General features: G+C 38.5%; 1 pseudogene; it reads right to left on the bottom strand.

The window, feature by feature from the left end:
* Positions 1-11,580: 11,580 nt before the first annotated feature.
* LOC134385210 (U1 small nuclear ribonucleoprotein C-like) lies at positions 11,581-12,060 on the bottom strand (annotated as a pseudogene).
* Positions 12,061-12,339: the final 279 nt, after the last annotated feature.

The raw sequence follows: 12,339 nt of genomic DNA on the forward strand, positions 1-12,339 counted from the left end.
ACACTTGTTTTCCCTCTTGCCTGGAAGAATGTTCCCCCAGATGACTAAATGGCTTCCTCTCTGTTTTTTCAGGTCTTTGATCAGGAAGGCCTTCTCTGACCACGCTTTTTAAAATAGCCCCTCCCCGTGCCCATCTCTCCCAAACTTCTTGCCTGCTTGACTTTTCTCTCTAGTGTGTGTCATCATCTGCTAATCTATACTTACTTGTTTGGTTTTGTTTTTTGTTTTTGTGGCTAGCCAGTACAGGGATCCAGACCCTTGTTATCACACCACTTTCTAACCAATACTTACTTGTCTATTACCTGTCGGATAGAAGGTAAGCTCCATAAGGGTGGGGATTTTTGTCTGTTTTGTTCACTGCTGCTATATCTCAGCATCTACAACAGGGCTAAAAGAGTACACAACAAAAGCTCAATGACCATGTTGAAATTAATGAATCATAGATGACCATGAAGGGGCTTGGTAGTGGGATGAACAACTGGGGACTGCTACTGGAAAGGGAGATGGGTAGTGTGACACTATGTCTTAGCCTGCTTGGGCTGCTATAACCAAATACCATAGACTGGCTTAAGCAAGAGACATTTCTGACAGTTCCAGAGGCGGGGAAGTCCGAGATCAAGGTGCCAGTAACTGGTTCCTGGTGAGGGCTCTCTTATGACTTATGGCTTGTAAAAGGCCACCTTCTCACTGTGTCCTCACCTGGCAGAAAGAAAGGAAGCAAGTTCTTTGGTGTTTCTTTTAACAAGGGTACTGTTCATATCGTGAGGGTGGAGCCTCATCTAAACCTAATTATTTCCTAAAGGCCCCATCTCCAGACATCACATTGGGGTTGTGCTTCAACATATGAGTTTTCGGGGGACAGTTCAGTCCATAGCACCGTATAAAGTGCACATAACCAAATAGGATTCTCTTGAGATCAAAGGGGGTGTGGTTATCAATTACACTGGAATGAAAAAGGTTGAGCCAGAAATTCTGGTCACCCTAGAGGTAGGTAAAGTTGAGGGAAGAGTTTTTTAGGACGAGAAGAGGTGTTTGTAAGGGAAGGGAGAAGAAGCCAATCAAAAATTTTATGATTATGGCACAAGCAAATGCCTCATTTTACCCTATGCATAAGATTTAATTTTCATAAATCATGTTGAGGTAGCAGGATGGAAAGTGACTTGAAGTCAGAAACGTGAGTTCCAGTCCTGCCAATGAACCTTCACTTTCCAAAACCTCAGGAGCCTCATTTATAAAATGGAGCTAATAGTACTATTACAGTATAAAAGTCAGTATTGCATGTTGAAGTATTTCTCAAAGTGAGGTCTGTGGACCATCCACAAAAAATCAACAGATTCCTGGATCCCACTATCAAACTGTGTAATCCAATGCAGAAGAGACTCAGAATGAGCATTTTAAGTAATCTTTAAAATAGAGATATATTCCTCAGCAGAGTTAGAGACTTTGCCAGAGGTTGCTAGAGCAAGGCTAGAATTGTAGCTCTGTAACAGCCTGTTGGTTGGCAATTCAAAAGCCATGCACAATCCACTTCTTACCTGCTTCCCAGTAGAGAAGATGGAAAAGCAAAACATTTGCTTTACTAGTCTTTGCAGGAAGTGTTGTTGGCCCTATGACCCAGTTCTAGACAAAGACATAGGAGGAGTCTGCTATCGGGTATCTAGAAAAGGTTATTTTGCCTTGATTTGAAGAAAGAGGTACACATGGAATAATGTTCTGTCATGCATCATCCTCTGCTCCCTCTCATAGAATGGAAGGCTGCTACGGCCACCTTATAATCATGAAGGTAAGGCCAGAAGAATTGCAGAAAAGCAGGTCAAGTCCTAACATTAACGTCCTTTACCAATACCAGAAACCACTTATCTTCAGATTTCCTGTTATGTGAGAAAATTAAACAAATATTTAATATATATATAGTACTTCCTACAATTGCAAGGATTAAATAAGGATGAGATGACATTTTGTTGGTGCTCAATAAATGTTGGCTGTTATAATTAGACTAATATAAGAATCAACTGAGATCGTAGCTATAAAAATTGTAACCTGTAAAGGTGTGATTACTGTGAGAATGTGGCGTGCAGACCTCCAGCTACAGGGAATAGAATTGACCAAGGGCCCAAGTTGCTTTGCTCAAATCTGCTACCACGTTTGTCTTAGGCCATGCTTATCAAGTGCTCCCAAGCCAATGACTGAGCTTGGCAGGGATTCTAAAGCAGGCCTGTTCCTGGAAGACCTGGGACTCCTCTTACAGTCAGCTTGGCCTCAAGAACTCCCCTGATGGCCTTGCCAAACATTCCTTAGACCACCAGACATTTTTTAGACCTCATGGAGGTCTAGGATGCCTCCACCCAACCTTCCTTCACTTGGGATCAGACTTGCATTATTGTCTGATGGCTCATGCAACAGCCTCCCCATTTTCTCAAAAGTGTTTTCCTTGTACAATTCTTACATATTGAGGGGCTGGCCAGTTAGCTCAGTTGGTTAGAGTGTGGTGTTATATATAACACCAAGGTCAAGGCTTTGGATCCCTTTGCCAACTACCAAAAAACCACAAAAAACATTGTTTAATCCCATTTGGGAGGGTGTATTGCTTGGAAGACCCAGACTAACATAAGAAGCATCATAAAAAACTAAGGAAGTGAAAAAGGATTCTGGGAAGATGGCTGAGTAGGAGGTACCAGGAATTTGTCCCCCGCACCCAGACAATAAGTACACTGGCAGAATCTGTCTAACTATTTTGGAACTCTGGAGTCTATTGAAGGCTTGCAACTTCCAGGGAAGACTTGGATGGGAAATTGCAGTTCATCTTGATCAATTTTGACTCTTAGCTCAGCAGCAGCTACCCATCTGCTAATCCCCCAGCCCCATAACAGGCAGTTGTGCACATGTTCCTGGAGCAGTTTAAAACAGCTTGCTGGAGTCAAAGTGGGCAGCAAGGACCTTCTCCTCCAAATATGGGAAATCTGTGTTCTAATCACTGATTGCTGCTTCTGATCAAGGAGGTGTAGACATACTGATTGCACCTTCCCCATTGCTGCATGCCCCTCCTGATCAGTTGAAATGACTTCCAAGGGATTGAAAGGGCCAGAGCCTTTTCTCTCCCCTTCATTTTTCTCTTTTTTCCCTTCTGGGAACCAGACATTAAAGACTGGGAAATTCAAAAAGCATATACTGAGGAAATTAGGAAGGCACTGCACATGCCCAGGGAAAGGTGAGGGGTCCAAAAAGACCTGAAAAGACCGTAAGTTTACACCTCAGGATGATCCTTGGCACAGAGGACACACACACTCTCTGACACTCAACCAGCAAACCCTGGGGAAGGGGACAAACGTGATTTCTAGAGATAAAGCATTATTAGATTCAAATGTCTTGTTTTCAACCAGAACAAAAATCACAAGGTATACAAAGAAACAGGAAAGTTTGACCCATTGAAAGGAAAAAATAAACCAACAGAAACTGTTTCTGAGAAAGACCAGATAGCAGGTCTACCAGACATATTTTAAAACAATTGTTTTAAAGATGCTTAAACTAAAAAAAAAGAGAGAGAGAGAGAGAGAAAAGACATGGAGAAAATCAAATCAATAAGGGGGAAGCATCAAATAAAAGGATAGAACCCCCAAAAGAACAATAAAAAAAAAAGAAAAAAGAAAACCCAAAAAGAAATAAAAAATTCTGGAGCTAACAAGTATAATAACTGAAATTAAAAATTCACCATAGGGATCCAAAGGTAGATTTGAGCAGGCAGAAGAAAGAAGAAGAGAATTTGAAGATAGGACAATTGAAATTATCTGGCCTGAGAAACAGAAAGAAAAAAGATTGAAGAAAATGAACAGAGCCTAACGGACCTATGGAACACTGTCAAGCAGACCAACACGAACATTGTGAGAATTCCGGAAGGAGAAAAGAAAGAAACAGGCAGAGAGAATATTTGAATAATGACCAAAAATTTCCCAAAGTTAATGAAAGACATGAATATAAGCATCCAAGAAACTCCATGAGCTTCAAGTAGGATGAACTCAAAGAGACCCATAGTGAGACCCACTGTGGGGATAACAAACTGTTGAAAGACAAAGAGAGAACCTGAAAACATCAAGAGAGAAGTAACTTGTCACGTACAACCAATCCTCGGTAAGATTAAAAGCAGATTCTCATCAGGAACTGGAGGCCAGAGGCAGTGGCTGATATAATTAAAGTTTAAAGTGCTAAAAGAAAACAAAAACAAAAAAATGTCAACCAAGAATCTCTGCACTGATATATATATATATATTATATATATATATATATTATATATATATATGTAAAATATATATATATATATATTTTTTTTTTGTAGCTGGCTGGTGTGGTGATCCAAACCCATGACCTTGGTGTTATAAGGCTGCACTCTAACCAACTGAGCTAACTGGCCAGCAACCAAGAATCTTTTTCTTTTTTTTCCAAGAATTTTATATCTGGCAAAATTGTCCTTCAAAAGTGAGGGAGAAATCAAGACATTCCCAGGTAAGCAAAAGCTGAGGGAAATTATTACTGATAGAGTTTGGATGTGTTGTCCCCCCAAAACTCATGTGGAAATCTGATCTCCAATGTGGCAGTGTTGGGAGCTGTTTGAGTCATGGGGGTGGATTAATGCTCTCCCTGGGAGGTGGGGGTAGTGAGTAAGATCTTGCTTTATTAGTTCCCACGAGAGCTGGTTGTTTAAAAAGACCCTGGCACCTCCCCTGTCTCTCTTGCTTCATCTCACCATGTGATCTACTTGTACTCACCAGCTGCCTGCCTCTTTCCAGCCTGAGTAGAAGAAGCCTGAGGCCCACCAGATGCAGCTGTCCCAGAATCATAAGCCAAATAAACCTCTTTTCTTCATAAATACCCAGTCTCAGGTATTCTGTTACAGCAACACAAACACAGACTAATGCAATTACCATTTAACCTGGCCTGCAAGAAATACTAAAGGGAGTTCTGCAGGTTGAAATGAAAGGACACTAGACAGTAACTCAAAGCAGTATGAAGGCACAAAGATTATCTTTTAAAGAAAACACATGGGGAATTATACAAGCTAGTGTTATTGTAATTTTGGATTGTAACTCCATTAAGAGACTATAGCATCAAAAAGCAACCCAATTATTAGTTTGTTTTTGGACACACAATGTATAAAAGCAAAAATTTGTGACATCAACAACTGGATGTGACAGAGCAGCAAAGAAGCAGAGTTTTGCATGTTATTGAAGTTAAGATGGTATAAAACCAAATTAGAGTGTTATAATTTTATATTGTTAAATGTAGCTACAGAATATACAGAAAAAAGAAATGATAAGGGATTTTGAACATTTTACTACAAAAAATTAAACACAAAAGAGGACAGTAATGCAGGAAGTTAGGGGTAAAAAAGCTATAAGTTATCCAGAATACAAATAGCAAAATGGCAGAAGTAATTTCCTCCTTATCAGTAATTACCTTAAATGGAAATGACTTAATCTCTGCAATCAAAAGACAAAGAATTGCAAAGTGGATTTAACGAAAAAGCATAATCCAATTACATGCTGTCTGCAAGAAACTCACTTTAGATCCAAAGACACAAATAGGTTGAAAGTGAAAGGATGAAAAAAGTAACCAGAAGGGAGCAAGGGTGGTTATACTATATGAATATTAGACAAAATAGACTTTAAGTCAAAAGAGGTTATAAGAGACAAAGAAGAACATTATATATTAATAAAATGCTCACTATAGCTAGATGACATAATAATTATAAATATTTATCCACCTAATAAACCATCAAAATATATGATTCTAAAACTGACAGAACTGAAGGGAAAAATAGACACTTCTACAATGATAGTTGGAGTCTCCAATACTCCACTTTCAATAATGAATAGAACAACCAGACAGAAGACAAGAAAGGAAATAGAAGACCTGAACAATACAATAACCCACCTGGATCTAATGGACATATATAAAACACTTTACTTAATGACAATAGAATACATATTCTTCTCAAGTGCACACAGGATGTTATTCAAGGTAGACCACATGTTAGGCCAAAAATTAAGCCTCAATAGATTTTAGAAGGTAGCTATCATACAAAGTATCTTCTCCAACCACAAGGGGATGACGTTAGATATCAATAATAGAATAAAAACTGGAAAAACTCACAAATTTGTGGAAATTAAATAATACTCTTAGCAACTAATGGGTCAAAGGAAAAAATCACAAGGGAAATAAGAAAATACTTTGAGAGAAATGAAAACAATAACACAGCATACCAAAACTTATGGGAACATATGAGAGCAGTGACAGAGGGGAAATTTATAGTTATAAATAATTACTTACATTAGAAAAAAGATTTAAAATCAACTACATAACTTAAAGAACTTTGCAACTTAAAGAACTAGAAAAAGAAGAGCAAACTAAACACTAGAAGAAGGAAGGAAATAGCAAAGATAAGCGCAGAGATAGATGAAATACAGAATAGAAAAACGAGAGAAAATCAACAAAACTGAAGGTTTGTACTTTGAAAAGATCAACAAAATTGACAAACCTTTAGCTGGAAGGAGTAAGAAAAAAAGAAGACTCAAATTACTAAAATCAAAAATGAAAGTGGGGACATTACTACTGATTCTACAGAAATAAAAATGATTATAAGAGTACTATGAACAATTGTGCACCAACAAAGTGGAGAACCTAGATAAAATGTAAAAATTGCTAGAAGCACAAAACCTATCAAGACGGAGTCTGGCCAATTAGCTCACTTGGTTAAAGTGGTGCTGATAATACCAAGGTCAAGGGTTTGGGTCTCCTACTGGCCAGCTGCTGGTGGCGGGGAAAGACTGAGTCATGAAGAAATAGAAAACCTGGGCCAGAGAAGTATTGGGCCAGATAGTTTCACTGGTGACTTGTATGAAACTTTTAAAGAAAAACTAATACTGATTTCAAACTTTCCCAAAAAATTAAGGAAGAGGGAACACAACTCATTGTATGAAGCCAGCAGTACCATGATACCAAAGCTAAACAAAGACGCCACAAGAAAAGAAAACCACAGGCCAATATTCCTTAGGAACACTAATGCAAAAATCCTCAACAAATTTAACCTAACAAACCTAATTCTGCACATATTAAGAGGATTATACATCATGACTAAATGGGACTTATTCTGGAATGGAAGGATGGTTCAATCTATAAAAATCAACATAATACACTGCAATAACAGCCATGAAGGACAAAACACACATGATCATCTCAATTGATGCAGAAAAAGTATTTGAAGAAACTTAACACCATTTTATAATTTAAACAAATGCAAAAAACTAGGAATAGAAGGAAACTACCTCAACATAAAAAAAGCCATACATGAAAACTCCACAGTGAATATTATATTGAATGATAAAAGACTGAAAGCGAGGCTGGCCAGTTAGCTCAGTTGGTTAGAGCATGGTGCTGAAAACACCAGGTTCCAAGGTCCTTGTACTTTGATCCCTGTACTGGCCAGCTGTACCCTCCACAAAAAAAAAAATAATAATAAAATAAAATAAAAAGGCTTGTCCTCTAAGATCAGTAACAAGGCAGGGATGCCCATTTTCACTACTTCTGCTCATCATAGTACTGGAAGTACTAGCCAGAGCAATTAGGCAAGAAAAAGAAATAAAAGGTATTCAGACTGGAAAGGAAGAAGTAAATTACCTTTGTTTGCAGATGATATGACATGTAGAAAACCCTAAAGATTCCCCCCAAATATTTAGAACTAATAAATGAATTTAGCAAATTAGCAGGCACAAAGTCAACACACAAAAATCAGTTGCATTTCTATACAACAACAATGAACGATACAAAAGGAAATTAGGAAAACTATTTCATTTACTTCAGCATCAAGAAGAATAAAATACTTACAAATTAATCAAGGAGATGAAAGACTTGTACAATGAAAACTATCAAACATTGCTGAGAGACCAAAGAAGACATAAATAAATAAAATAACCCATGTTTATTGTTTAGAAGACTTAATATTGTTAAGATGTTGATACTAGGCAAAGCAATCTACAGATTCAATGCAATCCCTGTCAAAATCACAAAGACTTTTTGCAGAAATAGAAAAATCCATCCTAAAATTCATATGGAACCTCAAAGGATAAACAATCTTAAAAAAGAACAATCTTGAAAAAACAAGACTGACAAAACAATCTTGAAAAAGAACAAAACTGGAGGACTCACACTTCTTGATTTCAAAACTTACTACAAATCTACAGTAATCAAAATAATAATGTATTGGTATAAAGACAGACATATAGACCAATAGAATAAAATAGAGATGCCAGAAATAAACCCTCACATTATAATCAAATGATTTTTCAACAAGGGGGCCAAGACCTTCCATGGGGAATGGACAGTCTTTTCCATGAACAGGGCTGGGAAAACTAATACCCATATGCAAAAGAAAAAAGTTAGACCCTCACCTACACCATAAATAAAAATTAACTCAGAATGGATCAAGACTTAACTATAAGAAATAGGAAAAAAAAATCCTAACATTCATATGGAACAACAAAAGACCCTGAATAGCCAAATCTATAGTGAGGGGGAAAAAAAAAAAAAAACTGGAGGCATTACACTACCTACTTCAAATTATACTACAATAATAATAACCAAAACAGAATGATACTGACATAAAAACAGACACATAGACCAATAGAACAGAATGGAGAATCCAGCAATCAACCCACATACTTACAGCCAACTGATCTTTGACAAAGGCACCAAGAATATACAGTGGGGAGAAGAATGCCTCTTTAATAAATGATGCTGGGAAAACTAGACAACCATATATGGAAGAATAAAACAAGACCCGTACCTCCCACGGCATACGACAACTCAAAATGGATTAAAGACTTAAATATAAGACACGAAACTATAAAACTACTAAAAGAAAACACAAGGGAAACACTTCAGGAAGTGGGACTGGGCAAAGACTTTATGAATAAGACCCCAAAAGCATAGGCAGCAAAAGAAAAAATAAACAAATGGGATTATATCAAACTAAAAAGCTTCTGCACAGCCAAAGAAACAGAGCAAAAAGACAACCTACAGAATGAGAGATGAGAGAAAATATTTACAAACTATGCATCTGACAAGGGATTACTATCTCGAATATACAAGGAACTCTAAAAACTTAACAGTAAAAAAAACAAGTTACCCAATTTAAAAACTGGGTAAAGGAGCTGAATAGGCATTTCTCAAAGGAAGATACACAAATGGCCAATGGACACATGAAACTGTGCTCAGCATCACTCAGCATTAGGGAAATGCAAATCAAAGCCACAATGAGATATCCTCTCACTCCAGTTAGATGGGCCATTATCAGAAAGACAGAATAACAACTGCTGGTGAGGATGGGGAGAAAGGGGAACACTCCTACCGTGCTGGTGGGACTGTAAGTTAGTGCAGCCACAATGGAAAACAGTACGGAGGTTTCCCAAACAACTACAGATAGAGCTGCCATACAACCCAGCAATGCCACTGCTGGGTGTATACACAAAGGAATGGAAATCGTGTCGAAGGGACACCTGCACTCCAATGTTTATTGCTGCTCAAGAGTTGGAATCAACCTAGATGTCCATCAACAGATGACTGGATAGGGAAAATGTGGTATATATTCACAGTGGACTACTCTGCCGAGAAACAAAATGAAATTCTGTCATTCACAGTATCATGGATGAAATTAGAGAAAATTATGTTAAGTGAAATAAGCCAGGTACAGAAAGAGAAATATTGCATGTCCTCACTCATAAATGGGAGCTAAAAAACGTAAAACAAACAAATTAAAAAAAAAATACAACAATCTCAATAATTCATTGAAATTTCAAAAGGAGAGAATAGAACTGAGGCCACCAGAGGTAGGAGATGGGGAGGTGGAGGGAGATTAGTGAGAAATTGGTAAATGGCCACAAAAAATGATTACATTGTGTAATGTTGAATATGCTAATTATCCTAATATGAACATCACATATTGCACACAGGTATTGATATTCAATGTTGTACCCCACAGATATGAACAATCAATTATGTTTCAATAAAAAAAGACAACTGTAAGACCTAAAACTATAAAACTCTTAGACAAACACAGGACAAAAGCTCTGCAACACTGGACTCAGCAATGATTTTTTGAATATGACACCAAAGACATAGGCAGTGAAAGAAAAAATAGACCGATTTGGGCCGAGCCCGTGGCGCACTCGGGAGAGTGCAGCGCTGGGAGCGCGGCGACGCTCCCGCCGTGGGTTCGGATCCTATATAGGAACGGCCGGTGCACTCACTGGCTGAGTGCCGGTCACGAAAAAGACAAAAAAAAAAAAAAAAAAATAGACCGATTAGACTTCACGAAAATTAAGAATGTTTGTGTATGAAAAGACACTATCAATACAGTAAAAGGGCAACGCACAGAATGGAAGAAGGTTATTTGCAAATCGTATCTCTGATCAGGGATTAATATCCAGGCATATAGAGAACTAAAACTCAGCAGCAGCATCAAAAACCAAAGATTCAAAGATGGGCCAAGGCCAGCCAGCTGCCAAAAAAAAAAAAAAAGATTAGAAATGGGCAAAGGATTTGAATAAACATTTCTTCAGAGAAGATATGCAAATGGACAATAAGCATATGAAAAGGCGCTCCACATCACTAATCAAAACTATAACGAGGTCCCACCAGCTCACTCCCACTAGGATGGCTGCTCCCAAAACCCAGAAAATAACGTGTTGGCGTGTGGAGAAATTGTATTCCTTGTGCACTGTTGTTGTAAACGTAAAATGGTACATCTGTGGTGGGAAACATTTTGGCAGTTTCTCAAAATAACAAATTATATGATTCGGCAGTTTCACTTCTGTGTATGTATCCATACTGATGGAAAGCAGGGTTTTGAAGAAATATCTGTACACTTGTGTTATTATGGCAGCATTATGCACAGTAGCTAAAATATGGAGGCAACCCAAGTATCCATCAGTGGATGAATGAATAGCAAAACGTGTGCACATACAACGGAGTGTTTTTCAGCCTTAGAAAGGAAGGAAATTCTGACACATGCTACAACATGGACGAACCTTGTTGACATTATGCTAAGTGAAATAAGCCAGTCAGAAAAAGACAATTACAGTATGATTTTACATCGATGGGATACTTAAGAGCAGTCAAAAGTATAGAGAAGAAAGTAGAATGGTGGTTGCCAAGGGCTGGGGGACGGAGGAAAGGGAAGTTATTGTTTAATGGGTACAGAGTTTCAGTTTTGCAAGATGAAAAGTATTCTGGAAACGGTTTCACAACAATATGAATGTACCTAATACCACTGAACTGTACACTTAAAAATGGTTAAGATGGTAAACTTTTTTTTTTAAGTGTTGACAATTTGATTTTCACTTTTCACAATACAAATGAAAACTGCACTCTTTTGGTCCCACTTCTCCCTTCCAAAACTATTCTCTCTTTAATAGGAAAGGGGAACAAATCTTTCGCGTCATGCTGTTAGAAAACACTCATAGTCACAGCACCATGATCTCTGATGAAGGGCAAGTAATACAAAACTGATATGAAGAAGCCTCCTCTCTATTCTTATCTGTCCGGTCATGTCATTCCTGACCAAGTGGGCACCATCATGGGACGGGCAGGAGGTCTCATCATTGGAGGACCAGGCATCATTGGCATGTGGCCTCCCATAGAATGGGCTTATTCCAGGAGCAGGTCCCACTGGCATTATCCCAGGAGCAGGAGGGCCCATCATTAGCATCATGGGAGGGCCCCCCATATGGGGTGCTGGCATCATCCCAGGGCAAGGAGGACCCGGGAGACTGGGAGGAGGTGGGATCATTGCCCCTGCAGGAGGAACAGCAGAGAATGCAGTAGGCGGTATCTTTCCTTGTTGAAATGCAGCTGTTGTTTTGTCCATCAGGCTCTGAGCCTGCTCTCCTGTCCACCTCTGATCGCAGTCTTTCACCTTCTCTTTGTGTTTCCTACCACTGCAGCGTGTCTTTCTCACAGATGGAGAGTCATGGGTGAGTATGTATCGCAGTAGTCATGATAAAACTTGGGCATGTGGCTGTGCAGGCCGTTGTCCACTCTGTTCTGCCCCTCCAGAAGATGGTAAATTTTATGTGGTGTGTATCTTACTACAATGAAAAACAATTGGATAAAGAAAGATAATAGGAGAGATGTTGAGAAAAGGTAGAGGGTAAAGTAAGCTGGAACCAGAAAACTGATACTAGGGTCCTGCAGTGATTTTCAGAATAAGCAGAAAGAGAAGTCAGATGGCCTATCCAACGAAGAAAAGCTTTAAAGGCCATTTCAGGAGGATTTGTCATTTGTATATTATCT

This window comes from Cynocephalus volans, chromosome 8 (assembly GCF_027409185.1).
Source record: "Cynocephalus volans isolate mCynVol1 chromosome 8, mCynVol1.pri, whole genome shotgun sequence".
NCBI classification, from domain to species: Eukaryota; Metazoa; Chordata; class Mammalia; order Dermoptera; family Cynocephalidae; genus Cynocephalus; species Cynocephalus volans.